The following is a 26,372-nucleotide window of genomic DNA, read 5'->3' as shown; positions in this document are numbered from 1 at the left end:
TCTTTTATTTTCACTGCAATACGTTTTAAACTTCTGTGAAGCAGCTGGGGGTTTAACTAGCTCACCACACATTTAGATACTGTCACGCTCACGCCTTGGCTGAATGGCACAAGCCGGGGGATTGTGCCCCACTGTGCCACAGACCAGACTACCCTGGAAGGGGCATGACTAAGACAGCTGCCTTGGTCTTCTCTGGAGCCTCCAATGGTGAGGTCAAGGTTGTGTGGCAGGCAGCTGCCAGGTGCCACTCCAGGGTGGTGTCTGGCTGTGACTGCTGATCCCACTCGAGGACAGGACACCTGGTCAGGTGCGAGTGACAGGCAGGCAGAGACACAGGGCAAGCAGGTACGGCTTGATTTACTGGCAGGCCGGCACGGCTTGAGGCACAGGGCAGGCCGGCACGGCTTGAGGCACAGGGCAGGCCGGCACGGCTTGAGGCACAGGGCAGGCCGGCACGGCTTGAGGCACAGGGCAGGCCGGCACGGCTTGAGGCACAGGGCAGGCCGGCACGGCTTGAGGCACAGGGCAGGCCGGCACGGCTTGAGACACAGGGCAGGCCGGCACGGCTTGAGACACAGGGCAGGCCGGCACGGCTTGAGACACAGGGCAGGCCGGCACGGCTTGAGACACAGGGCAGGCCGGCACGGCTTGAGACACAGGGCAGGCCGGCACGGCTTGAGACACAGGGCAGGCCGGCACGGCTTGAGACACAGGGCAGGCAGGTGTGGTGTACGAAGGAACAGGCAGGGACCTGTTCACACAGCAGGAGCTAGTACTGGCAGGAAGGAATGGAATATAACGGGACAGGTTTGGACCTGTTCACACAGGAGGAGCAGGTATGGACACAGGCAGGAGTGCGGAGTAGGCGGAGCCTGCAAGAGTGCAGAGTAGGCGGAGCTTGCAAGAATGCGGGGTAGGCAGAGCTTGCAAGAATGCGGGGTAGGCGGAGCTTGCAAGAGTGCAGGGTAGGCGGAGCTTGCAAGAGTGCAGGGTACAGACAGGGAGCACAGGGAAAGACACAGCAGTGAAAGGAACCACAGACAAGGAGACTGACAGACAGAGGTAGGACAGAGTTCAGATAGAGAAACAGTACGAGACAAGGTACAGGGACCAGGAAATACTGCCTCCTGGAGGCGGCAAGACAAAGCTGAGACAAGAAACAGAGACCAGGATATTCTGCCTCCTGGAGGGCAGACAGAGAATTACTAGGCAAGGTACCGAGACACAGAGATTAAGCACAAAGCTCCCACAGAAGGCAAGACATAGGACAGGGCCTGGCTAACTCAGCAGCAAGAAACTAACTGAGTTGAGACATTGCACAGGCAATGTTCCAGTAAACGAGGCAGGCTTAAATAGTAGAGGGCTCTAGGTAATTGGTCAGGGACACATTAGCCAGGTGCACCCTGACTCCATAGGAAGCAGAGAGTTCAGGCGCCGCCCCCCTATACACACACAGCCAGGAAGCATGCAGGAGAGCAGAGGAACGGAGCACAGAGCATAGGGTTGGCAGCAGACAGAATTCACAGCATGGCTTGGTGCAGTGAGCAAGTTGGTGAGTGGGAGATGGGAGGCCATACAGTGGTGCAGGGGTGTTACAGATACATTCCTTGAGGAGGTTTAGCCTCCAAAATGGTGTTACTTTTGTGGGTTCTCCACTATTTAGGCACATTAAGGGCTCTCGAAACGAGACATAACACATTCCATCATAGTCTGCATTCCAAAACATCACTCCTTATTTTCTGAGCCCTGCCGTGAGCCAAACAGTATTTTACCCCCACATATGGGGTATTTGCGTACTCAGGAGAAATTGCAGAACAAACAGTGAAATTTCTGCTAATACCCTTGTGAAAATGCAAAATTTGGGGCTGAAAAAACTTTTTTGTTGGGAAAACCGGATTACTTACCGGTAATACTCTTTTGTAGAGTCCACGACAGCACCCACTGAGAGAGGGGATCCGCCCCCGGAACAGGAAACCTACAGAGAGATAAATGGGGCGGTCCCCCTCGCTCCCAAAGTTTGTGTTACCGAGAACAACGGAGGAACCGCCATACATGTTTTAGTCAATTTGTTTGGGCGATTCATCTATCTTACGCCTACATCGTTTAAGTTTGCTAAGTTTAACCACGTATAAAATCTTAATTACAATCTCCGCCACCAAGGAGACCCATGTGAAAAAAGTTTTACGGGAGGGAAGTGAGCGGGTGCTGTCGTGGACTCTACAAAAGAGTATTACCGGTAAGTAATCCGGTTTTTCCTCTTCGCCACGACAGCACCCACTGAGAGATTTCCAGAGATAAATCTAGTCTATAGTGACTATAAAAGGTAGATGGAGAAGACCAGGTTGCCGCCTTACATATTTGTTCAATTGGGACGTTTGCCCTCTCGGCCCAGGAGGATGATATGGCTCTAGTAGAGTGCGCCTTAATCCCCAGCGGAGGTTCTTCTCCTCTAGCCAAATATGCCATGATGATCGCATCTCTGATCCACCTGGATAATGTGCCTGTTGTCACTCCAGACCCCTTTCTGTTGCCCTGGAAGGAGACAAAAAGAGACCTACTCTGCCTCCAGGGACTGGTCCTATCAAGGTAGGCTAGTACAGCTCTCCTCACATCTAAGGTGTGATATTTCACCTCGTCCTGGTTTGACGGGTTTTCATAGAAGGAAGGTAGGCATATCTCCTGAGACCTATGGAATTTAGTTACCCGTTTGGGAAGGTAGGACGGATCTGTCTTCAAAATCAGTCTGTCTCGTGTTATTGACAAGAACGGAGGGTCTATTGATAGAGCATGAAGATCACCTACTCTTCTAGCTGATACTAAAGCCACTAGTGTAGCCGTTTTCAATGAGAGGCACTTCACTGATGCTAAATCTATGGGTTCAAACGGGGCCTGAGTAAAGGCATCCAAGACCAGAGTAAGGTCCCATGCCGGAAGCCGAGGAATATGCACCGGTTCTGAACGTTGACAGGCTGAAACAAAACGGGTCACCCATCTATTTGCTGCCACGTTATAGTTAAATAGGGCTCCTAAGGCCGATATATGGACTTTAAGAGTATTTACTGAGAGGCCCAATTCTCTGCCTCTTTGAAGAAACTCTAAGATGGCCGTAATGGGTTGTTCACCGGCTAGCGCTGCTGGGTGAAAGGTCAGGAATTTCCTCCACACCTTGGCGTATATCTTTGTTGTAGATTCTTTTCTACTTTGTAGCAGGGTATTAATTAGGTTTTTCGAAAAGCCTTTCTGCTTTAATAGTTCCCTTTCAAATTCCAGGCCGCTAGGTGTAGTGCTTTGACCTGTGGATGGTAGCAGGGTCCCTGCGAGAGAAGATCCTGGTGCAGCGGCAGGATCCACGGGTCGGTTATCGACATGGCTCTCAGCCAGGAAAACCACGGCCTCTTGGGCCAAAACGGGGCTATCAAGATGACCCTCGCCCTCTCTTGTCTTATTTTCCTGACTACTGTTGGCAGCAGAACCATTGGAGAGAAGGCATAGGCTAGCTGGAATGTCCAGGGTGCTTGGAGGGCATCTAGAATGTCTGGTTTGTCTGACCTGTAGAGCGAAGCAAACCTTTTTACACGTCTGTTGGCTCTGGTCGCGAACAGGTCTATCTCTGGTCTGCCCCATTCTGACGCTATCGTCTCGAAGACGTGCCTGCTGAGGACCCACTCGCCCTGATATAGGACTCGTCCTCTTATGTGGAGTGCCGACAAGAAGTGAAGATGTACCTCGGCCACCTCTAGGATCTTTTCCGCGATAGACATCAACGGTCCCGATCGCGTACCTCCTTGTCGGTTTATATAGGCCACTGCGGTGGTATTGTCTGTCTGGACCCTCACGTGGGTTCCTCTTAACTGCGGGAGAAATTGAGACATCGCATAGTAAATTGCTTTTAGCTCCTTTACATTAGAGGAGGTTTCTATTTCATGTTTACGCCACCGGCCTTGTATCATGTGCTCCTCCAGGTGGGCCCCCCAACCTAAGGGGCTAGCATCTGTGGTGAGCACCTTGGAGGGAGTTTCCCACCATTGCACTCCCTTTGACAAATTGGTAGGATTCAACCACCACTCTAGGGAATTAACCACTTCCGGCGATAGGGACATCTTCCCTTCCAACCGTCCCTGCAGTCTGTTTCCTGCAGAATAGCCCATTGTAGCTTTCTGGAGTGGAATTGAGCCCATTGCACTGCCGGGATGCACGATATCAGGGATCCCAGCAAGGACATACCCTGTCTCAATGATATTACGGGTCTTCCTATAGTATCTTGTATCTTATTGATTATGGCCACTGCTTTAGCGTCTGGTAAAAAGCATTTTTGGCTTACGGAGTCTACTTGCAGGCCTAGGAACCTCTGACAGGTCACTGGTTCTAGCCTGGACTTCTCCCAGTTAATTAGCCAGCCCAGTGTTTATAAGGATGAGATAATCTGAGCCATTCTTGTTTCACACTGAGAAACAGAATTCCCCACTACTAGTAGGTCGTCCAAGTAAGGGATCACTAGGGTGTCATTCAATCTTACATACAACATCACCTCCAGCATCAATTTGGTAAATACCCGAGGAGACATGGATAGCCCGAATGGCATTGCCGCAAACTGGAAATGCTGAATCCGACCCTTGAACCAGACAGCTACCCGCAGGAACTTCTGGTGCTCTCGGAATATGGGGAGATGGTAATAGGCATCCTTTAGATCCAAGACTGCCATATAACACCTGGGAAACAAAAGTTTTATTGCAGAACTTATTGACTCCATCTTAAACGGCCTCAGCCTCAAGAAGGTATAAAGCTTCTATAAATTTATTATAGTCCTGAAAGAGCCATCTGGTTTTGGGATTAAAAATAGAGGAGAATAAAAACCCATTCCTCTTTCGTCCCTTGGGACCTCTATCAGGACCTGTTTAGTTAGCAGTACTGCAATCTCCATCTCTAGTGCTTCCTGCTGTATCTGGGATTTCATGGAAGTCAATAGGAAGAGGTTCGGTGGATGCCGAACGAATTCTAGTTTTAGGCCCGATGAGACGATATCAATGGCCCATGGGTTTGATGTTACCTTCCCCCATTGGTGGCTGAATTTCAGTAGTCTGCCACCTACCGGTGTACTGGTATTAGCGGAACCTGTCTCCTCTGAAGGAACGTTTTCCGAACAGATTGCCCCTTTGTTTGGGGTCCTTATTTCCCCAGCGATCCTGGGGTTTAAAGTCTTTCTTTTTGCCAAACGGCGGTTTTCTGTAGGCCCTCCTATTAAAGGGAATATACGGGTTAGGAAAACCTTTCTCTTCCCCGCTTTTGTTAAGATATCGTCCAGTTCCGTACCAAATAAGTACTTACCCTGGCAGGGTATAGCACAGAGTCTAGTTTTTGTTTGTGTGTCTCCTTTCCACCCCTTCAACCACAAGGCCCACCGGCCTGCATTGGTTAGTCCTGCTGCTCTAGTGGATAAACGGAGAGTCCGCTGAGGAATCGGAGAGGAAGGCAGCTGCTCCCTTAATGAGGGGCATAGAGGACAGGAGTTTACTCCTGGCCACTCCATTCTTAATATTGTCCTCTAGGTCATTCAGCCACACCAACATTGACCTTGCCGTGCACGTGGCTGCTATTGCGGGCTTAAAAGCTGCCGTACATGCTTCCCAGGATCGTTTAAGGAGTGTATCGGTCTTACGATCTAATGAGTCAGCCAACATTCCTGAATCCTCTACCGGCAGGGAGGATCTACGAGAGGTAGAGGCCACTGCCGCATCCACCTTGGGGGCTCTCGACCAAGCCGTCAATTCCTCGTCGTCAAAAGGATATTTACGCTTTGACGTTAAGGGGAGGAAGGTTCTCTGCCCCTGTTTCTCCCACTCCCTTTTTACTAGCTCCTTTATAGCTGGGACCACTGGGAATGCATGGACCTTTTTACGGGAAATGCCTGCAAACATTATGTCTTGCGGAGTCTTGGGGTCCCTACTCTCTGGTAGCCCCATGGTATTCCGGACCGACTTAACCAAGTTGCTGACGCTGTCTGTAGGGAAACACGTCTGCTCCTCATCCTCTGAGGAAGGGTATTCCTGGGATCTATCAGAGTCTAGATCCCCGGTTTCTGCTGATGAGTTTGACGCCAGCGAAGCTCCCCCTCTTGGTGAACCTATTTCTCTCACGGAGGAGTGACCTCCCAGACTCCTGGAGCTGCCTAAGGCCCGTAGCTCTTCTCTAATTATCGCTCGGATATCCTCCTTCTTCCGCGAGGATTCCTCCTGTAAGGCCTCCTCAACACACGACTGGCATAGTTCCTTAGGGTGGCCGTCTGGGAGGGGCTGAGAACATAAGGCACACTCTCTATTTTTCGCCTTCTCCGTTCTTTTGGCCTAAAAAAAGGGGGGTGCGGACCAGAAACAAGTGAACATCAGTCATTTATTCTGACTAAAAACACTCACCCGTGAGTTTCGTCAGTAACTACCGGCTGCGGGGTCCGCGACTCAGGCTTAGGCGAGGCATGGGACGGTTTTTTCTCTTTACGTTTTTTCTCCAAGGCCTCGCCTTGCCTGGAAGGTCCACTAGATTCCTTCCTGGAGCTGCCACTTCTTCTGGTGCTACTACTTCTCCTTGTAGTACCGCTTTGTCTGCTGCCATGTGGGGATTCCACTGGCTGATTTAACGGGAGCGAAGCTGGGTCATCTATGGATGACATGACTGCGCATCGGCGCTATGCTCGTGGCTTCTTTTTATAGGTTCCTTTTTTTCTTTTTTTTTTGATGCTCCACCATTTTTTTTTTTTTTCCTCTGCGCATGTGTGGGCGTTTCCCCGTGATCGCCACCTCCTGTATTGACCCCGGAAGTTGTCCCACCACTTCCGGGTCGCCTTTGCCTGGGAGCGCCGCAGGAAGCGGTTATGCAGCGGCCGCCGGACCCTGACCCCTATGCGCCCGGTCGCCCCCCTTGCACAGGTATGATCCCTGTAGCGCTGCCTGGCACAGCGCTCAGCCCCTTCCGCTTTTCTCCCGAGAGGGGCGCGCTCCTTGGTACTTACAATGCGCTCCCCACTTGCTGGGCCCTCAGGCTCTTCTGCTCTGTCCCGGGCCCACCGCCATCCCGGATACATGGGATATGTAATGCGCTTCTCGCCCCTTCCTGGGGGGGGTATATGCACCGTCCCCTTTAGTGAGCCTTGGCACTTTTTCTCCTCCGGCCTCACCTGCATTACCAGCTCTGGGGGGGGGGAAAAATTCGCCTCTCCGCCCGACGCTGCTTCCAGTCCTGGGGCCCCTGCTGCTCATATTATGCACGCAGGCGGCTACCAGACCAGGTATCCTCTTCTGCGGGTTCCTTTCCAGGAACAGGAAACCAAACTGAGGGAGCGAGGAGGACCGCCCCATTTATCTCTCTGTAGGTTTCCTGTTCCGGGGGGCGGATCCCCTCTCTCAGTGGGTGCTGTCGTGGCGAAGAGGAAAAATGTGATTTATTTTTATTTTCATAGCTCAATGTTATAAACTTATGTGAAGCACCTGGGGGTTCAAGGTGCTCACCACACATCTTGATAAATTCCCTGAGGGGTCTAGTTTTCAAAATGGTGTTAATTGTGGGCAGTTTCCACTGTTTAGGCACAACAGGGGCTCTACAAACGTGACATCGCATCCACTAATTATTCCAACAAATTTTGCATTCATAAAGTCAAATGGTGCTCCTTCACTTCCAAGTCCTGCTGTGTGGCCAAACAGTAGTTTCCCCCTCATATTGGGCATCAGTGTACTCAGGAGAAATTGCACAACACATTTCAGGGTCCATTTTTTTCCTGTTACCCTTGCTAAAATAAAAAAACGTAGGGTCTAAAGTAAAATTTTTGTGACAAAAAGTTAAATGTTATTCCTTCCACATTCCAAAAATTCCTGTGAAGCTCCTGAAGGGTGAATAAATTCCTTGAATGTGGTTTTGGGCACTTTGAAGGGTGCAGTTTTTAGAATGGTGACACTTTTGGGTATTTTCTGTCATATAGGCCCCTGAAAGTCACTTCAAATGTGATGTGGTCCCTAAAAAAATGGTTTTGTAAATTTTGTTGGAAAAATGAGAAATCGCTGGTAAACTTTTAACCCTTATAACGTCCTAACAAAAATTGATATTTCAAAAATTGTGCTGATGTAAAGTAGACATGTGGGGAATGTTATTTATTAACTATTTTGTGTGATACCACTCTCTGATTTAAGGGTACAAAAATTAAAAGTTTGAAAATTGCAAAATTTTCAAAATTTTTTGACAAATTTCCATTTTTTCATGAATAAATGGAATATATATTGAAGAAATTTTACCACTAACATGAAGTACAATATGTCATGAAAAAACATTCTCAGAATTAGTGGGATACATTGAAGCGTTCCAGAGCTATAACCTCATAAATTGACAGTGGTCAGAATTGTAAAAATTGGCTTGGTCATAAGTTACCAAATTAGCTCTGTCACTAAGGGGTTAATATAAAAACTGGTATATTTATAGGTCCATGTGACCAGGTGGTAAGAGAACATGAGCATTAGCATTTGTTAATATAGATACATAATATCTTTGCAATCAAAATAACTCACCCCTATTAGCAATTCAGCGTATTAGCAAAATTTACAAACTTTCTGATGTTTTTTATAAACCTGTGAAACAAGAACAACGTAAATAGCTGAATTGTATCAAATTGTTTCTCCAAACGCAGCACAAAATTCCCCTTTTATTGACTACTTTTCAACGTTTTGGTACATTGCTCAAAAAAATAAAGGGAACACTAAAATATCACATCCTAGATATCTCTGAATGAAATATTCCAGCTGCAAATTTTTATTCATTGCATAGTGGAATGTGTTCAGAACAATAAAACATAATTATCAATGTAAATCAAAATGAATATCCCACGGAGGTCTGGATTTGGAATGATACTCAAAATCAAAGTGGAAAATCAAATTACAGGCTGACCCAACTTCAGTGGAACTGCCTCATGACAAGGAAAAGATGCTCAGTATTGTGTGTGGCCTCCACGTGCCTGTATGACATCCCTACTGTACAAAGCCTGGGCATGCTCCTGATGAGGCAACGGATGGTCTCCTGAGGGATCTCCTCCCAGACCTGGACTAAAGCATCTGACAACTCCTGCACAGTCTGTGGTGCAACGTGACATTGGTGGATGGAGCGAGACATGATGTCCCAGATGTGCTCAATCGGATTCAGGTCTGGGGATCGGGCAGGCCAGTCCATACTTTCAATGCCTTCATCTTGCAGGAACTGCTGACACACTCCAGCCACATGAGGTCGGGCATTGTCCTGCATTAGGAGGAACCCAGGGCCAACCACACCAGCATATGGTCTCACAAAGGATCTGAGGATCTCATCTCGGTACCTAATGGCAGTCAGGCAACCTCTGGCGAGCACATGGAGGGCTGTGCGGCCCTCCAAAGAAATACCACCCCACACCATTACTGACCTACTGCCAAACCGGTCATGCTGAAGGATGCTGCAGGCAGCAGATCACTCTCCATGGCATCTCCAGACTCTGTCACGTCTGTCACATGTACTCAGTGTGAACCTGCTTTCATCTGTGAAGAGCACAGGGAGCCAGTGGAGAATTTGCCAATCCTAGTTTCTGTGGCAAATGCCAAGGGTCCTGCATGGTGTTGGGCTGTGAGCACAACCCCCATCTGTGGATGTCGGGCCCTCAGACCATCCTTTCGAACCGTTTGTGCAGACACATGCACATTTGTGGCCTGCTGGAGGTCATTTTGCAGGGCTCTGGCAGTACTCTTCCTGTTCCTCCTTGCACAAAGGCGGAGGTATCGGTCCTGCTGCTTGGTTGTTTGCCCTCCTACGGCCCCCTCCATGTCTGCTGGTGTACTGGCCTGCCTCCTGGTAGTGCCTCCAGCCTCTGGACACAACGTTGACAGACACAGCAAACCTTCTTGCCACAGCTCACATTGATGTGCCATCCTGGATGAGCTGCACTACCTGAGCCACTTGTGTGGGTTGTAGAGTCCGTCTCATGCTACCACAAGTGTGAAAGCACAACCAACATTCCAAAGTGATGAAAACATCAGCCAGAAAGCATTCTTACTGAGATATGGTCTGTGGTCCCCACCTGCAAATTGGTTATTACGGACAACTCTCAGCTCTGAACGACTGTATGTACAGAAATATGTACAAAAGCTGATATGTGACCCTCAATGATATGGATGAAATTATTCTGCCAAGAAGTCACAAAACCTGGGATGAAATGATGAAAGAAATGGAGAAAAAGTATCCAAATATGCTGTATACCTCATAAAAAACTATTACTACCCAAATAATATAACTGACCCTCATTTTCAGACAACTTTTCCCAAAAATGTTCCAGGAACCAACATTCTTCAGCTTATAAATCGTAAGCAGAAAATGCCAAATCTCTTCAACGCTCACAAGATGATAGCAAACCCTCGGGAAACCATTCAGGTTTCAGTTCACTTCGCATTAAAGGCTTATAAGAAAACAGTTTTTCTTCCAGATGATATTGTAAGCCTTCACCAGGGCAAGACGTTACTAAAGCAAAATTTCCCACAGACATCTCTGATAAGAGACACAACGATATGGAAATATATATAACTCTTCTCTTATTGCAAACGTTAACAAGGTTTTGAGGCAAATGAACTATCACTAATATATGCAGTAGGTAGTGTTGAGCATTCCGATACCGCAAGTATCGGGTAGCGGCCGATACTTGCTGTATCGGAATTCCGATACCGACTTCCGATATTTTTTCAATATCGGAAGTCGGCATCGGAATCGGAAGTTCAAAGTTGATTGACAGCCTGACGTCATCATGATGCGCGGTGTGTGCGCATCATGATGCGCCGTCATTTCGGGCCTTCCGGGGGTCTCTGCCGGCCTGCCGGGGGGCTGTGTGGACTGCCCGGGGTCTGTACCGGCCTGCCGGGGGGCTCTGCCGGCCTGCCGGTGGTCTGTGCACCCTGTGGGGGTCTGTACCGGCCTGCCGGTGGTCTGTGCACCCTGTGGGGGTCTGTACCGGCCTGCCGGGGGGCTGTGCCGGCCTGCCGGTGGTCTGTGCACCCTGTGGGGGTCTGTACCGGCCTGCCGGGGGGCTGTGCCGGCCTGCCGGGGGGCTGTGCTGATGTCCGGGGGTCTGTGCAAGCATCGTCCGATGGGACTACAAGTTCCATCTGGCGATGCCTGCTACCATGACAGTGATTGACACATTAGCCAATGATGGGACAGTAGTAGTCCCATCATCCGGCTAATGTGTTAAATGTTAAAAAAAAAAAAAAAAATACTACATACATGCCACATGCATGCCACATGCATGCCACATGCATGCCACATGCATGCTACATACATACCACATGCATGCTACATGCATGCTACATACATGCTACATACATACTACATACATACAATACATTCATACAATACATACATAGACATACAGTACATATAACATAGAGTAACATACTTACCAATACTTTTCACATTGTTCCCCGAAGCCATTGTCTTTTCCGGAATAAATATTAACATAACAAACCACAAAAATACTCACCCACGATCCGAAGCAGTCCACGAGTGTGTCCCACGACGATCTTGGGTAGAGAACTGCAGCATCAGATGATGCTGCCGTTCTCTACGGGCTGCAGGAATCCAATGACAGAAGGTAGGTATCCTTCCGCACTGTATTCCTCCGCCACTTAAAAAAAAAAAAAAGTCCCTAGTCTCACTTTATGCCATTGCTGTGTGGGAATTTCCCACGCAGCAATGGCATAAAGTGAGACTAGGGACTTTTTTTTTTTAAGTGGCGGAGGAATACAGTGCGGAAGGATACCTACCTTCCGTCATTGGATTCCTGCAGCCCATAGAGAACGGCAGCATCAGCTGATGCTGCAGTTCTCTACCCAAGATCGTCGTGGGACACACTCGTGGACTGCTTCGGATCGTGGGTGAGTATTTTTGTGGTTTGTTATGTTAATATTTATTCCAGGAAAAGACAATGGCTTCGGGGAACAATGTGACAAGTATTGGTAAGTATGTTACTCTATGTTATATGTACTGTATGTCTATGTATGTATTGTATGAATGTATTGTATGTATGTAGTATATATGTGGTATGTATGTAGCATGTAGTATGTATGTAGTATGTATGTAGCATGCATGTAGCATACAGTATGTATGTAGCATGCATGTAGTATATATGTAGTATGTATGTGGTATGTATGTAGCATGTAGTATGTATGTAGCATGCATGTAGTATATATGTAGTATGTAGCATACAGTATGTATGTAGCATGCATGTAGTACATATGTAGTATGTATGTAGCATGTAGTATGTATGTAGCATGCATGTAGTATATATGTAGCATGTAGTATGTATGTAGCATGTAGTATGTATGTAGCATGCATGTAGTATATATGTGTTATGTATGTAGCATGCATGTAGCATGCATGTAGTATGTATGTAGCATGCATGTAGCATGCGGTATGTATGTAGCATGCATGTAGTATGTATGTAGTATATATGTGGTATGTATGTAGCATGTAGTATGTATGTAGCATGCAGTATGTATGTAGCATGCATGTAGTATATATGTAGTATGTATGTAGTATATATGTAGTATGTATGTTGCATGTAGTATGTAGTATGAATGTAGCATGTATGTAGTATGAATGTAGCATGTATGTAGTATGCATGTTGTATGTATGTAGCATGTATGTAGCATGTAATTTTTTTTTTTACATTCAACACATTAGCCGGATGATGGGACTACTACTGTCCCATCATTGGCTAATGTGTCAATCACTGTCATGGTAGCAGGCATCGCCCGATGGGACTTGTAGTCCCATCGGACGATGCCTGCACAGACCACCGGCAGGCCGGCACAGCCCCCCGGCAGGCCGGCACAGCCCCCCGGCAGGCCGGCACAGCCCACCGGCAGGCCGGCACAGACCACCGGAGCCTGCACAGACCACTGGCAGGCCGGCACAGCCCCCCGGCAGGCCGGCACAGACCACCGGAGCCTGCACAGACCCCCTGGCAGGCCGGCACAGCCCCCCGAAAGGCCCGTACAGACCCCAGAGAGGCTGTACAAGGCAAAAACAGGGTTTTTCTTATTCCGATACCGGAAGTCCCATAGACTTGAATGGGACTTCCGGTATCGGAATCGGCGATACCGATACTTTTTTTTAAAGATCGGCCGATCCGATCCGATACTTTGAAGTATCGGACGGTATCGCTCAACTCTAGCAGTAGGTTCTTTGTACCAAGAAGATTCTGCAGTTTTTGGCACCAGAGAAGAAAACTGAAGTTATACTTGCCTTTTCATAAAGGAAGAACTATAAAATAATGCGAATCATAAAGACATATAATACCAAAGTGCCCAGTTAGGTAACTTACCTCGGACTGTCTGCTGTGCCTATATCTTGGGGTGATTCCTCGCATTGATGAACTGTATGTCTGAAATGCCTGGCTGCTCTTGGATACATTTCAGCTCTGTTATATAAATATAATAAATATTATATATAATAAAAAAGAACACGTACATTCACCAGTTCTGATAAATCGCGTGTTTTTGATATAAGGAAATCTATAACTTGTTCATCCACAGCCGTCATTTATTATGCCACATGCCCATGTTCCCTCATCTATGTTGGCCTTACCACCCGCCAACTTAGGCTACTTTCACACATCAGGTTTTCGTCGTCAGGAGCGATCCGGCGTCGTGCCGGAATGCCGGATCCGGCAAATGTTTAGTAAAACCTGATGTGCCGGATCCGGTTTTCTGCCGGATCCGTCTTGTTCTTGACAGAAAAAACCGGATCCGTCTCATCCGGTTCATCCGTTTTTCTATCCGTTTTTCGACGGATTACGCCGGAACTGGTTTTTAAAATTGACCCTTGTGGCCTTCCGAACGGGATTGGCTACTGGAAAACTATATATAGCATGTTCCTACAGCCCTTCTTTGACAGGTTGTAGAGGAGAAAGTGCAGGTTGGAGAGAAGAGCAAGTTACTGGCGAATATGGATGTTGTCATTGGAAATATTACCACTAGAAGTTCTGTGACGGTTTCAGTAATGAGGGACAATTTTGCACTATACTTTATGTCACCTCAAGGCAGAGTACACTGGCAGGATGACAGAGTGTGAAAGATTTGTGCCCTAAACTTGTGTACCTTCTGGACCAACAGTATATACCTTTGCCAACCAAAGTTGGCTATCTTGTCATGGTCTTACTATTTTTACCTTTAGGCCACAGGTGTGTACCTGGTTGTGTTTTATGCAAAGTATTTCACCTTTTAACAAAAGTTGTGTACATTGTTAGGAAATCACCAACAATAAACACAACTTTTCAGGTGAAATACTTTGCTTCAAACACAACCAGGAACACAACTGTGGCAAAAAGCTAAAATTTACCCACAGTTATATACCTGGTTTTGAATACCTTTTTACCTTTTAAATACACTGTATTTAACCTTTTTTTTAAACATATTTCGCCGCAGAAAGAAATGACAGACAACCAGTTTAAACAATAATTTAACTTTTATTTAAAATATTTTTTTTTTGTAAACAGTTTTTAAAGTTAAAAAAACTTTTTTAATAAAGGTTTGAAACCAACAGGGCATTTTTATTACAAAACACATCATAAATCTGTGTAGTGTGGGGTGGAAATACTGCTGGAGGGGCTGCGGGACACCGACAATGGGAGTGTGGAGAGAGGACTGGGATCGTGGTGGGGAAGGAACAGTTAGAGGTGTTGGTGTGGAAAAAGCTACAGAATGGGTGGACATGTGGGAGGCAGAAGAGGTGGTGGGCGGTGGAGTGGAGGGTTGGGCAGGGACTGTAGGAGCAGATGATGTTGATGGAAAGTTGTATGGGGAAGGAGTTTGGTACGGGGAAGGAGTTTGGTACGGGGCAGGTTGCTGGAAGTGAGATGTCTGGTACTGGGGAGGTTGCTGGTACTGGGAAGGTTGCTGGTATGTAATAGGAGGGGGAGGATGGAAAGTGGCTGGAGGGGGTGCAGATGTAATAGGAGGGGGAGGATGGAAAGTGGCTGGAGGGGGTGCAGGTGGAGGAACTACAGTGGTGGGAGGTGGAGGTTGGGAGGTAACCTGCTGTAGAGCACCGTGGCACGAATGCATTACATGCATCTGCTGGGTAGGAGATAGTGTTGCCATGCGCTCCACAACAGACCTGAAAAAGGTGTGGTTTGGCGAAGATCTTGCTTCTGAATGCATGGTTTGCAGAAGTGTCTTCACCTCCAGAATGCTGGAGTTGATCTGCTGAAAGCCTGCGGAGATTTGCTCTGACAAGACTTTTAGACAGTTCTGGAAAGATGCATTCAGATGCAAGAACTCTGGCGCATAACTTTTCCTGACCCCTCTGCCGCTGCCGCCCAGTACCCGCAGGTGTACTAGAGGTGGCAGGGGCAGAAGGGTGGGGTAAAGGGAAAGCGATCTCCTCACCAGCAGCTTCATGTAATGTAGGCGGCCACGATGCTCCTGTGCTGGTGGATGGGACAGATGGGTCGAATGTGTGGGAAGGTGCAGATGTACCGGGGCGGTCGAAGTGTCCCTCGGTGCCGGTCTCCTCAGGGATCGCCTCAGAAGGGTCCAATCGTGCAGGCTCCCGAGTGCTGCTCACCGTGCTGTGGAATAAAGAGAAAAAAAAACAATTAAAATACTGACATGGTATGGCCCTGGCTGAAAAAAAAAAGTTACATTTTTTTCACATGTGGTGTGTAATATTTACCTTCTAGTGACCATTGTTTCCCGGAGGAACGACAGGGCTTGTGTGTACTTGTACTTGCTCCTGCGTCCTCCAGATCCACTCGGGGCCCGCATCTCTTTATTGAACTCCTTCTTGAAACGATCCCTCACAGACCGCCACCGATTCACAATTCTGTTCCCTGAAACGAGAAAGGAGTGGTTAGTATACAACATCAGTGTTTCACAAACTCCAGTCCTCATGGTCCCCAGGGGTCATGTTTTCAGGATTTCCATAGTAAATAGAAATCCTGAATGAACACATGATCCGTGGGGACCACGAGGACTGGAGTTCGGGAAACACTGGTTTACATCAAGCAACCGGTACTGTATATACTTACGCTCTTTAATCTGGGCCCGAACATCGAGGTCCTCCCAGTGGCCCACAAGGAGCGAACAGATTTCCTCCCAGAGTCGTCGGGTAACGATAAGGTCAGCATGGCGGCGGTCAGCCATATTCCAGAGCGGCTCCCTTTCTCTGACGAGATCAATGAGGTGGTCCACATCGAGTCCTCTGTCCTCACCGTCAGAGTCGGGAGCACGCTGTGAAGGCTGTTAAAGAAAAAGACAAAAATAACATAATTAGCCTCCACAAAAGAAATGAAATAAAAAGTGCAAAAAAACAAAGCAAAAATATTTATACTTACACGCTGGTGACCGCCGCGTTGCTGTCGCCGACGACCCTGGGAGGCACTGCGAGGACCTCTTGGCCGAGCACCAGATTGGGAAGACTAGAGAAGAAAACAAAAAATGTTATGTCTTTGGATGTAGGCATTTGTTTGCTGTGTGTGGTCTGCAGAACATTGTTTTCTATGTGTTGTGTGTAGTGTGATGTTGTGTTTCTGCGTTTGATGCAAAAAACTTACCAATTGTGAGCCCACTCCAAGTGTCTGTCCACCCCTTCCTTCTTCTTCTGGGAGCTCCTCTTCATCTTGTGAATCCTGTTTTGAAATAAAAGACAATGAATAGACATATATTACAGAGATGATGGATTTTGGAAATAAAAACTTACCGTCAAACGCTGACGATGCGAGGGAGGGCTCCCAGAAGAAGATGTGCTGTCTTCCTGATGGCCAGACTCCATGGCTGTGGGTGGTGTTCCAGCTGCTGCCATTGCTACTGCTGCTGCATCTATTGGGCGGCTGTTGAATAAAGAGAAACAAAGGGCCAATGAATATCTTGATATTCAATAGCCCTAGTTTGGAGGAATGGGGGATTTGATAATTACCGTCTCTCATCTGCTGCTGGCCTCCCCTCCTCAGCATGTTCCATTTGCTGCTCCATTTGGGGTGGTGGTGGTGCTGATGGTGCTGCAGTGGTCTCCTGCCTTCTCCTGCTGCGCTTGGTTGCTTTCTTGGGTGGCATGTTGGGTGTGGCTGTGGGTCCCACTGTCTTGCTTTTATATATGTCTTGTGGGCAGAGCTACTGAGCATGCTCAGACCAAAAAAAACGGATCCGGCTACCGGATCCAGCTTTCGCCGGATCAGGCGCATTGCGGCGCTCATAGGCTTTCATTGTGTGAAAAAGCCGGACGTGCCGGATCCGGTGTGTCCGGCTTTTTCGCCGGAGACAAAAAACGTTACAGTAGCCGTTTTTTCCAGATGCCGGATTGAGACACATTGCCGGATCCGGCGAAAACCGGATGAAACGCATGGCCATCCGGCCCGATCCGGCGCAAATGCAAGTCAATGGGGGGGAAACCGGATCCGGCATTGCATTTCGCCGGATCCGGTTTCTGTCAAAAGCGCCGGATCGCGCCTGACGGCGAAAACCTGATGTGTGAAAGAGGCCTTAAGGTGAGGGCTTGTGAGCATGTTTTGGGCATTAAGGCAGCTAGAGAGGTTGAAGACGTTTCCTCCCTTAAAACACTGCCAAGACATTTTGAAATGTATCACAATTGTGATCCTACATTATTGAAGGTGTCTGGCATAGATATGGTATGCAGTGAGATCAGAGGTGGAAACATCAGTAAACATTTTGCCCAGTTAGAGACCAAATGGATATGGACACAAGGTACTGTGTCTCCATTGGGTTTAAATGAGAGTCTATCTTTTATTCCATTTTTATAAGTTTATAGCTTGTATGGTTTTAGTGCATTTTTTTAATATTATTTTTATTTTTTCAGCTGTGTGGTCGATATTGTATATTATGGAGGACTGATCTGCATGACATTATGAAAGAAGAAACAGGGGCATGAAACGTCGTGTTAATATGGATATATCTGTTGTGACATGGATATATGATATATATATCATTTTTTTTCCCAAGATGTTTTATTTCAATATTTTTTCCACTTTTTTTTGTTTTATTTATTTATTTTTTTCCCCATTCCTCACATGTTTTTGGACATATTTATTAATTTATATTAATTATATTAATTCACATTTTTGTTTGTCTTATATATCACATAGCACATTCATCATGTAGTTTATGATGTATTTTTTTATATTATTGCAATAATAAATAAAAAAATTTTTTTGCATATCTGCACTATATATTATGACATTTGAATGGTCATGCTTTTATATATATCTATTGCTTATCAATTACTTTTGTGTGTCTCATGTATCATTGTATACGTTTATTATGTAGTCTATGAAGTATCATTTGTATACTATTGCAAAATATTTTTTTCATATTTGCACTGTATGTTGTGGCTTCACTAATATGAATAGTTAGGCATATATATATATATATATATATATATATATATCCTCTGTCCGCATATCGAGACTATTCTATATTCTTACTTTCATGCTCTAATGTTGCCTATAAGTTCCCTATATTTAGACTACTTTACATTCTTTCATGCTTTAATGCGCTCATTTGTACCTCCCTGAGTAAAGCACATTTATTCATGTCATCGTGCAGAGCGCATGCGCTGTCTCACGAGCCAGCGGTTCACATGAAGATGGCGTCTCGCTGTGCTCTGACACGTCGGGTTTACCCCGCGGTGTTTGGTAACATGACTCCTCCGTGCATTGTGTCTTCCGGGTCGTGTCGGCGGCACATGCGCCATCATGCTCTGTGCCTGGAATTAACTATGTTATAAATAGATTCATAGATCAGCAGCTCATTAACCCCTAATGAAGGCGAGTAACTCCGAAACACGCGTCGGGGCCCGTTATATTGGCACTCTGCGTTATATTTCTGGCTTATCAGGTAAATTTGCCCCTTATTTGTGTTAGTGTTTCACTGAGCCACTGATGTTTGTTCATTGTTTATATGACAGCACAATTGCACTTTATCTTTGTTCAAATTGCACAGTCGTTCATAGTGGACATTTTTCCTCACATGATAGCACAATTGCACTTTATTTGTATGTTTTTAAAAAAAAATCTTTTATTATTTCCTTTTTATTATTTTGTGGCAATGTATTTACTGGTTATTATTAATCTAGCCAGCATACTATGGATATCAAAAATGCTTTAATATTTAGCTAATTATTTATCATATGGTCCCATGTATTATTTCAGAGTGCCTTTTTAATTTTGCACTTATATGTTGTGTTATTTTTTAATAAAGGCAATTAATTACCATTATTGTATTATTTTTTAATATATTTTTTTAATTTGGTATACCCATTTTTATACCCTGCTTGTTTCAACTTCCACCATACCCTGAGTTCATAGTGATAATAAAAAAGGTGCAATGATTTCCTGCATGGTGGTTGGATGAGTGAAAGAGACAAAGACTGCAATATCACCTGGATCTCTGCTGCTGGTTCTCATTCAGAGCACAGCAGCCAAAAAGATTTTGTTATCAATTGGTATGCCCTGCATAGGCAGCAACTAAGATGACAGAGGCTGAGCAAATAATGAATCATGTGTGTTACACTCTAACCTGACCTCCCACAGCTCCAGCTTCTCATCTCACTTGTACTTTTGTGAGATGAATTACAGAGATCCAAAAAAATTTGTTCCCTGTAAGACAAGAAAATGCCACTAACCTTATAATAAATATTGAGTTTTTAGAAATTTTTTAAAGCCGTAACTAGTGATGGAGCTAGGGTTATGAAGAATAATAAAAGTTTCATTAAAATATACAAAAAATATAATAATAATTATTATAAATAGCTATAAATAAAGAATAGTGATGAGCGAGCATGCTTGCCACTACTCGGTGATCGCCTGAGCATCTCACTGCTTGAGGTGCTCGGAGCTCGCCGAGTATTTCCGGGGTTGCTTGGCAGGAGCTCGGGTCCCCACCCTGCATGTTTGGCGCTCTTTAGAGAGCCAATGAACATGCAGGGATTGTCTGCCACACACTGTAATGCTGCAGCCATATTGGCTGTGGCATTAAAGTGAATGGCTGGCCTCACTGTGTCATCAGGTCTATATCAGACCTGGTGCCGCCATGCTCGTCACAGTCTGCTCTGGAATCAGTCAATGTAGGAAGAGTGGCTGCTGAGCTAGGGAGAGATTTGTTTGCTTCGTACTTACTGTGGTATACCATATATAATACACATATCCATCTCAACTAACAGTCCATCTGAGGACTAATAAAGCTGCACAGATATCAGTGCTAGGCAGGCAGGCAGTGTATGTGGTAGACTGCAGTGCATATAGCAACAGGGTCCATTCCAGTTCTGTCTGCTGCTGCTGCCTATTACAGATATTTCTAGACACAGCCCCAGGTATCAGGGACCAGGAATAATTTTCTGGGGGATCTTAATCCTGATTATTTGCTTTAAAAGCAATCCAGAGATCAGTTTTTTGCTCCATTTGCTTGTTGGCACTGCAGAATACAGCCAGATCCTTTCCATATTACAGCACTAAAAATCCAGCTATTTCAAACTGTGGTTTGTCAGTCCCATGCAGGGGCGTAACTACCACGGTCGCAGCAGTTGCCACTGCGACCAGGCCCAGGGGGAGTCAGGGACCCGGCAGGTCAGACGCACGCCATCACCAGAAAAAAGTTAAAATCTGTTGCCATGCAGGAGATTCCTCCCGCATGGCAACAGACAGACCTGCCCTCCACCTGACCTTCCGGGCGCACACAATTCAGCACAGCAGCCGACACTTGAACTAAGGAAGAGAAGAAGGACCTGTGGTGACGTCATCATTATCACAGGCCTTCACCATTAATCAACGTCACCACAGGTCTTTCAGCTCTCAGTGCAGGAGCTCCTGGTTGTGTGCAGCTCGTGTTCTCTGTTATCAGCCAGCAGCAGATTTCTGGTTCCTGCCATTCCGGTGAGATTACAGGAGGGTTTGGTGGAGGTCAGTGCATGGGGGAGCGGATCACTGAGGTCAGAGCACAGGGGAGCAGGTTACTGAGGTCGGTACACAGGGGAGCGAATCACTGAGGTCGGTGCACGGGGAAGCAGATCACTGAGCTCGGTGCACGGGGGAGCCGGTCACTGATGTCAGTGCACGGGGGAGGGGATCAGTGAGGTCGGTGCACGGGGGAGCGGATCACGGAGATTGGTGCATGGGGGAGCGGATCACTGAGGTCAGTGCACAGGGGAGCAGGTTACTGAGGTCGGTACACAGGGGAGCGAATCACAGAGGTTGGTGCATGGGGAAGCGGATCACTGAGCTCGGTGCACGGGGGAGCCGGTCACTGATGTCAGTGCACGGGGGAGCGGATCAGTGAGGTCGGTGCATGGGGGAGTGGATCACGGAGATTGGTGCATGGGGGAGCGGATCACTGAGGTCGGTGCACAGGGGAGCAAAGTGACGGTCTTATGGGCTACTTGTCCTGGCGTCTGAGGGGGAGATGGGGCTTTGTTGGCCCAGGAGTGCCCCTACAGGATGTGACCTGTATGGGGGGAGCTGCCAGGATTGGGGGAGATCTGCTAAAGCCGGAGACATTGTGTCTGATATACAGTTGTGGCCAAAATTATTGACACCCCCTGCAATTCTGTCAGATAATACTCAGTTTCTTCCTGAAAATGATTGCAAACACAAATTCTTTGGTATTATTATCTTCATTTAATTTGTCTAAAATGAAAAAACACAAAAAAGAATGAAGCAAAAAGCAAAACTTTGATCATTTCACACAAAACTCCAAAAATGGGCCAGACAAAAGTATTGGCACTCTCAGCCTAATACTTGGTTGCACAACCTTTAGCCAAAATAACTGCGACCAATCGCTTCCGGTAACCATCAATGAGTTTCTTACAATGCTCTGCTGGAATTTTAGACCATTCTTCTTTGGCAAACTGCTCCAGGTCCCTGATATTTGAAGGGTGCCTTCTCCAAACTGCCATTTTTAGATCTCTCCACAGGTGTTCTATGGGATTCAGGTCTGGACTCATTGCTGGCCACCTTAGAAGTCTCCAGTGCTTTTAAACCATTTTCTAGTGCTTTTTGAAGTGTGTTTTGGGTCATTGTCCTGTCAAGCTGTCCAGTGCCAGAGGCACCAAAACAACCCCAAAACATCAGGGAACCTCCGCCATGTTTGACTGTAGGGACCGTGTTCTTTTCTTTGAATGCCTTTTTTTCTCCTGTAAAATCTATGTTGATACCTTTGCCCAAAAAGCTCTACTTTTGTCTCATCTGACCAGAGAACATTCTTCCAAAACGTTTTAGGCTTTTTCAGGTAAGTTTTGGCAAACTCCAGCCTGGCTTTTTTATGTCTCAGAGTAAGAAGTGGGGTCTTCCTGGGTCTCCTACCATACAGTCCCTTTTCATTCAGATGCCGACGGATAGTACAGGTTGACACTGTTGTACTCTCGGATTGCAGGGCAGCTTGAACTTGTTTGGATGTTAGTCGAGGTTCTTTATCCAACATCCGCACAATCTTGCGTTGAAATCTCTTGTCAATTTTTCTTTTCCGTCAACATCTAGGGAGGTTAGCCACAGTGCCATGGGCTTTAAACTTCTTGATGACACTGCGCATGGTAGACACAGGAACATTCTGGTTTTTTGAGATGGACTTGTAGCCTTGAGATTGCTCATGCTTCCTCACAATTTGGTTTCTCAAGTCCTCAGACAGTTCTTTGGTCTTCTTTCTTTTCTCCATGCTCAATGTGGTACACACAAGGACACAGGACAGAGGTTGAGTCATCTTTAATCCATGTCAACTGGCTGCATGTGTGATTTAGTTATTGCCAACACCTGTTAGGTGCCACAGGTAAGTTACAGGTGCTGTTAATAACACAAATTAGAGAAGCATCACATGAGTTTTCGAACAGTGCCAATACTTTTGTCCACCCTCTTTTTTATGTTTGGTGTGGAATTATATCCAATTTGGCTTTAGGGCAATTCTTTTTGTGTTTTTTTCATTTATGACAAATTAAATGAAGAAAATAACATCAAAGAATTTGTGTTTGCAATCATTTTCAGGAAGAAACTGAGTATTATCTGACAGAATTGCAGGGGTGTCAATACTTTTGGCCACAACTGTATATATTATATATAGTGAGGTAGTGCTATCATTCAGTTAGGGGATCACTCGCTTGGCAGCCACAAAATCAGATCCGGCACAGGTTTTCCATAAACTCAGAACGGTCCATGCGGTTTATTAAACATCATAAACTATGACCAGCAATATATAAACGGCATAGCGTCCATGACAGAGCTTCACTCTGTTAGCAATGTCCAATATGCAGGCTTTTCAGCCTCACAGTTATATCTCACTCCGTCATGGTTCTCTCATGGCTGCTTCTCTATACTGCAGACATTCATTCCCTCCAGGGAAGTCTCAGGCACTTTCAGCCATTACTCACAGCGTCCACACGTGCTATCAGGCAGGAAGCCCCATCTCAGCGGGACCTTCCACACTGGACCAACCCGGTCAAAGCATTCCACCCCCTGTGACCTACCCTGGCCACATTATATGGTTCACAGCCACGCCCACCAGGTCACATGACTCTGACCTCATCACAGGTCCTTCAAGCATTTACACACTCTTTCCAGCAGTGCTTTAAACACACCCCCTGGGTGGGTTTGAAGGTAACCAGGTCCGCCCATCTCTCTAGTTTAAAAAAAAATGTGACATGCACAAATGTGAACAAGTCGGTGGGACAGTGTTCACACCACCCACTGACTGAAACACAAAGAGAAAACACAGAATGACAATTGTGCAAAAATACTCTGCAGTAAAAAATTTTTGACAGTAATCAGCAAAATTTTTTACTGCAGAGTATTTTTGCACAATTGTCATTCTGTGTTTTCTCTTTGTGTTCCATCTCTCTAGTTACCTGGAGATTTCTCCCTTACACATTGAAACAACACTTCAGCAGTATCACTGCTGAGCAACACATAAGTCTCCATCCCAAAGCCACCCACTTTAAGATACAGAACGGTCATTCAGCATTCTGCCATTCATCCTTTCTCCTGGGACATCCACACAGCGTCCCCTAGCGGACTCAGTGTATATATATATATATATATATATATATATATATATATATATATATATATACATACATACACTGTGCTGGAGGATGGAAATGAATGAATCTGTAATCCAGCGGTGTAATCTCATCCGGGGGGCTCGGATTTAGGAGGACTATGAGGTACATTTTACTACTATGAAGTACTATGGGCTGTGCATTATACTTTATGGATGACTAAGGAGGTGCATTTGATTATACTACATGGATGACTATGAACTGTGCAGTATATCATAGAGGACTATGGGGATGCATTATATTATATGGAGGACTAAGGGAGTGCATTATACTTCTTATATGGATCCCCATGACTTCTATGTAAGCCCCTGAGGAGTATAATGGTTTATTTTCTTTTATACATTACAGAACAACGATAGTACGGGGGGCAAATATATACCAGGATTGGGCACCGAATAGTTTGGCATGGGGGGCCCCATTTGAAAGTTCGCACCGGGCTCATAACTTTGTAGATACGCCACTGGTCCCACAGATCACATATCAGTGCCATTTCAGGCCTCCATTTAAATTTTGTTGCAGTGTCTTAGAGAAGTTATTGACACCAGTTTGCTGAAAAAAAAAATAGTTACCTACAGGCCAGATACTTCAAACTGTGGTTTGTCCGTCTGGTCACATATCAGTGCACTCAAAATTGCGCCATTTGAGGCCTCCATTTAAATTTTGTTGCAGTGTCTTAGCCAAGTTATTGACACCACTTTGCTGAAAAAAAAGTTACCTACAAGCCAGATAAGTTAAACTGGGGTTTGTCCGTCACACGGATCACATATAAGTTCGCTCCAAATTCAGCCATTTGTAGTGAAAGTGGAAAATATTGTCCTACATTTAAAATGGGTAAGGAGCGTGGCAAGGGACGGGGAACTGGACGTGATGGTGCATGCAGAGGCCGAGATCGACGGCAAGCTGAAATTGTGCCACAACAAACACCCACATCTTCTCGCCCGACCTTCCTGTCCCAATTACTAGGGCACCACAGCAGCACACCACTATTGAACCCAGAGCAGTGTCAAAAGGTTGTTGGTTGGATAGTGGATATTGTTTCTAGTCACTTTGCCACCACCACCCTGTCAAGTCTCTGTAGCCCTGAGTCTGGACTGCATATTCCTCACCCTGATCCTCCTTCCTCCCACCGTGCTGAGTGCCTGGAGACAACTGATCCCATGCATGGACACTCCGAAGAGCTGTTCACTTTTCCACTTATAGATTCGGGCCTCTCTCCAGTCCACTTGAAGCAGGGCAAGAGGAGATCGCATGTAGTGATGCCCAAATATTTGAGCAGCCACGGTCACACGAAGGCGACGGTGGGAAAGTGTCACAAGAGGTGGACACAATTTCCAGAGAGTCAGGAGGAGGACCAGGGTGCAGAAGTGGAGGACGAGGTGGTGGATGATATAGTAACTGATCCAAGCTGACAGGAGGACATGCAGAGCGAGAAGAGCAGCACACAGGAGGAGGGAGGTGTAGCACCCCAACAGGCAGGAAGAAGCAGTGTGGTGGCCACAGACAGAACGCGGGCAACCGTTACCCGCAACACCAACACGACGGAAGTTGCCAGTCCAACTAATAGGTCTTCCTGAGTCTGGTTGTTTTTTAAAGACTCTGCCGATAACCCCAAAAAGGCTATTTGCACCGCTTGCCAGGCCAGCATCAGCAGGGGTAGCAAAACTACCAGTCTGACCACCAGCATGATCAGGCACATGGCAGCAAAGCACCCGACTTTGTGTTTTGAACTCCAGGGTCCAGGAACAGTGTCTGCGAGTGACACCACTGCTTCTTCCGTTGTTGTGCATGCAAGTCAATCCCTTGTCCATGGTGCATGCGAAGATACCTCCTGCCCTTCACCTGCATTGCACACACTCAACTATCACCATCAGCAAGCACGTCCATGACCTTGTCCCAGCGCAGCGTTCAGCTGTCCATACCCCAGTCCTTGTAAAGCAAGCGCAAATACTCTGCCAACGCTCCACAGTTTATACCCCTCCGGGCCAGAATATACCCAAACTAGGACCGTCAACAGCAAGCTATACCTTGGGGCACTCATGATCAATTGGTCTGCTGCGTCTGTGTCAGAAGACTGCATCCTGCCGACTATGACAAAAGTAAAGAAGGTAAAAGGATGCAGTAACACAGAGGCACAGAGCAAGGGTTAACTATTGTTTACTTAATTAACAGTAATGAGCTCCTCCAGGGAGACAACAATGAGGGGAAAACAGGTTAAGCAGTGTAAGGCTGTGTGCACACGCTGCGGATTAGGTGCGGATTCATCCGCGCGGATTTTG

At 46.4% G+C, this 26,372-nt stretch overlaps 1 long non-coding RNA gene across 1 annotated transcript in view; it reads right to left on the bottom strand.

Annotated features, from left to right (window-relative positions):
• LOC141046781 (uncharacterized) overlaps positions 1–26,372 on the bottom strand; it is a 179,429-nt gene that overhangs the window by 27,912 nt on the left and 125,145 nt on the right. Inside the window, exon 2 of the long non-coding RNA XR_012219660.1 lies at positions 13,370–13,465. This is a non-coding gene — a long non-coding RNA (uncharacterized lncRNA). The remainder of the gene's footprint in view (positions 1–13,369; positions 13,466–26,372) is intronic.

This window comes from Dendrobates tinctorius, unplaced genomic scaffold, assembly GCF_039654945.1.
Source record: "Dendrobates tinctorius isolate UK_male_01 unplaced genomic scaffold, ASM3965494v1 ptg000120l, whole genome shotgun sequence".
Classification (NCBI taxonomy): Eukaryota; Metazoa; Chordata; class Amphibia; order Anura; family Dendrobatidae; genus Dendrobates; species Dendrobates tinctorius.
The sequence above is the reverse complement of the archived record's forward strand: the minus strand, read 5'-3'. Positions and strand labels throughout refer to the sequence as shown.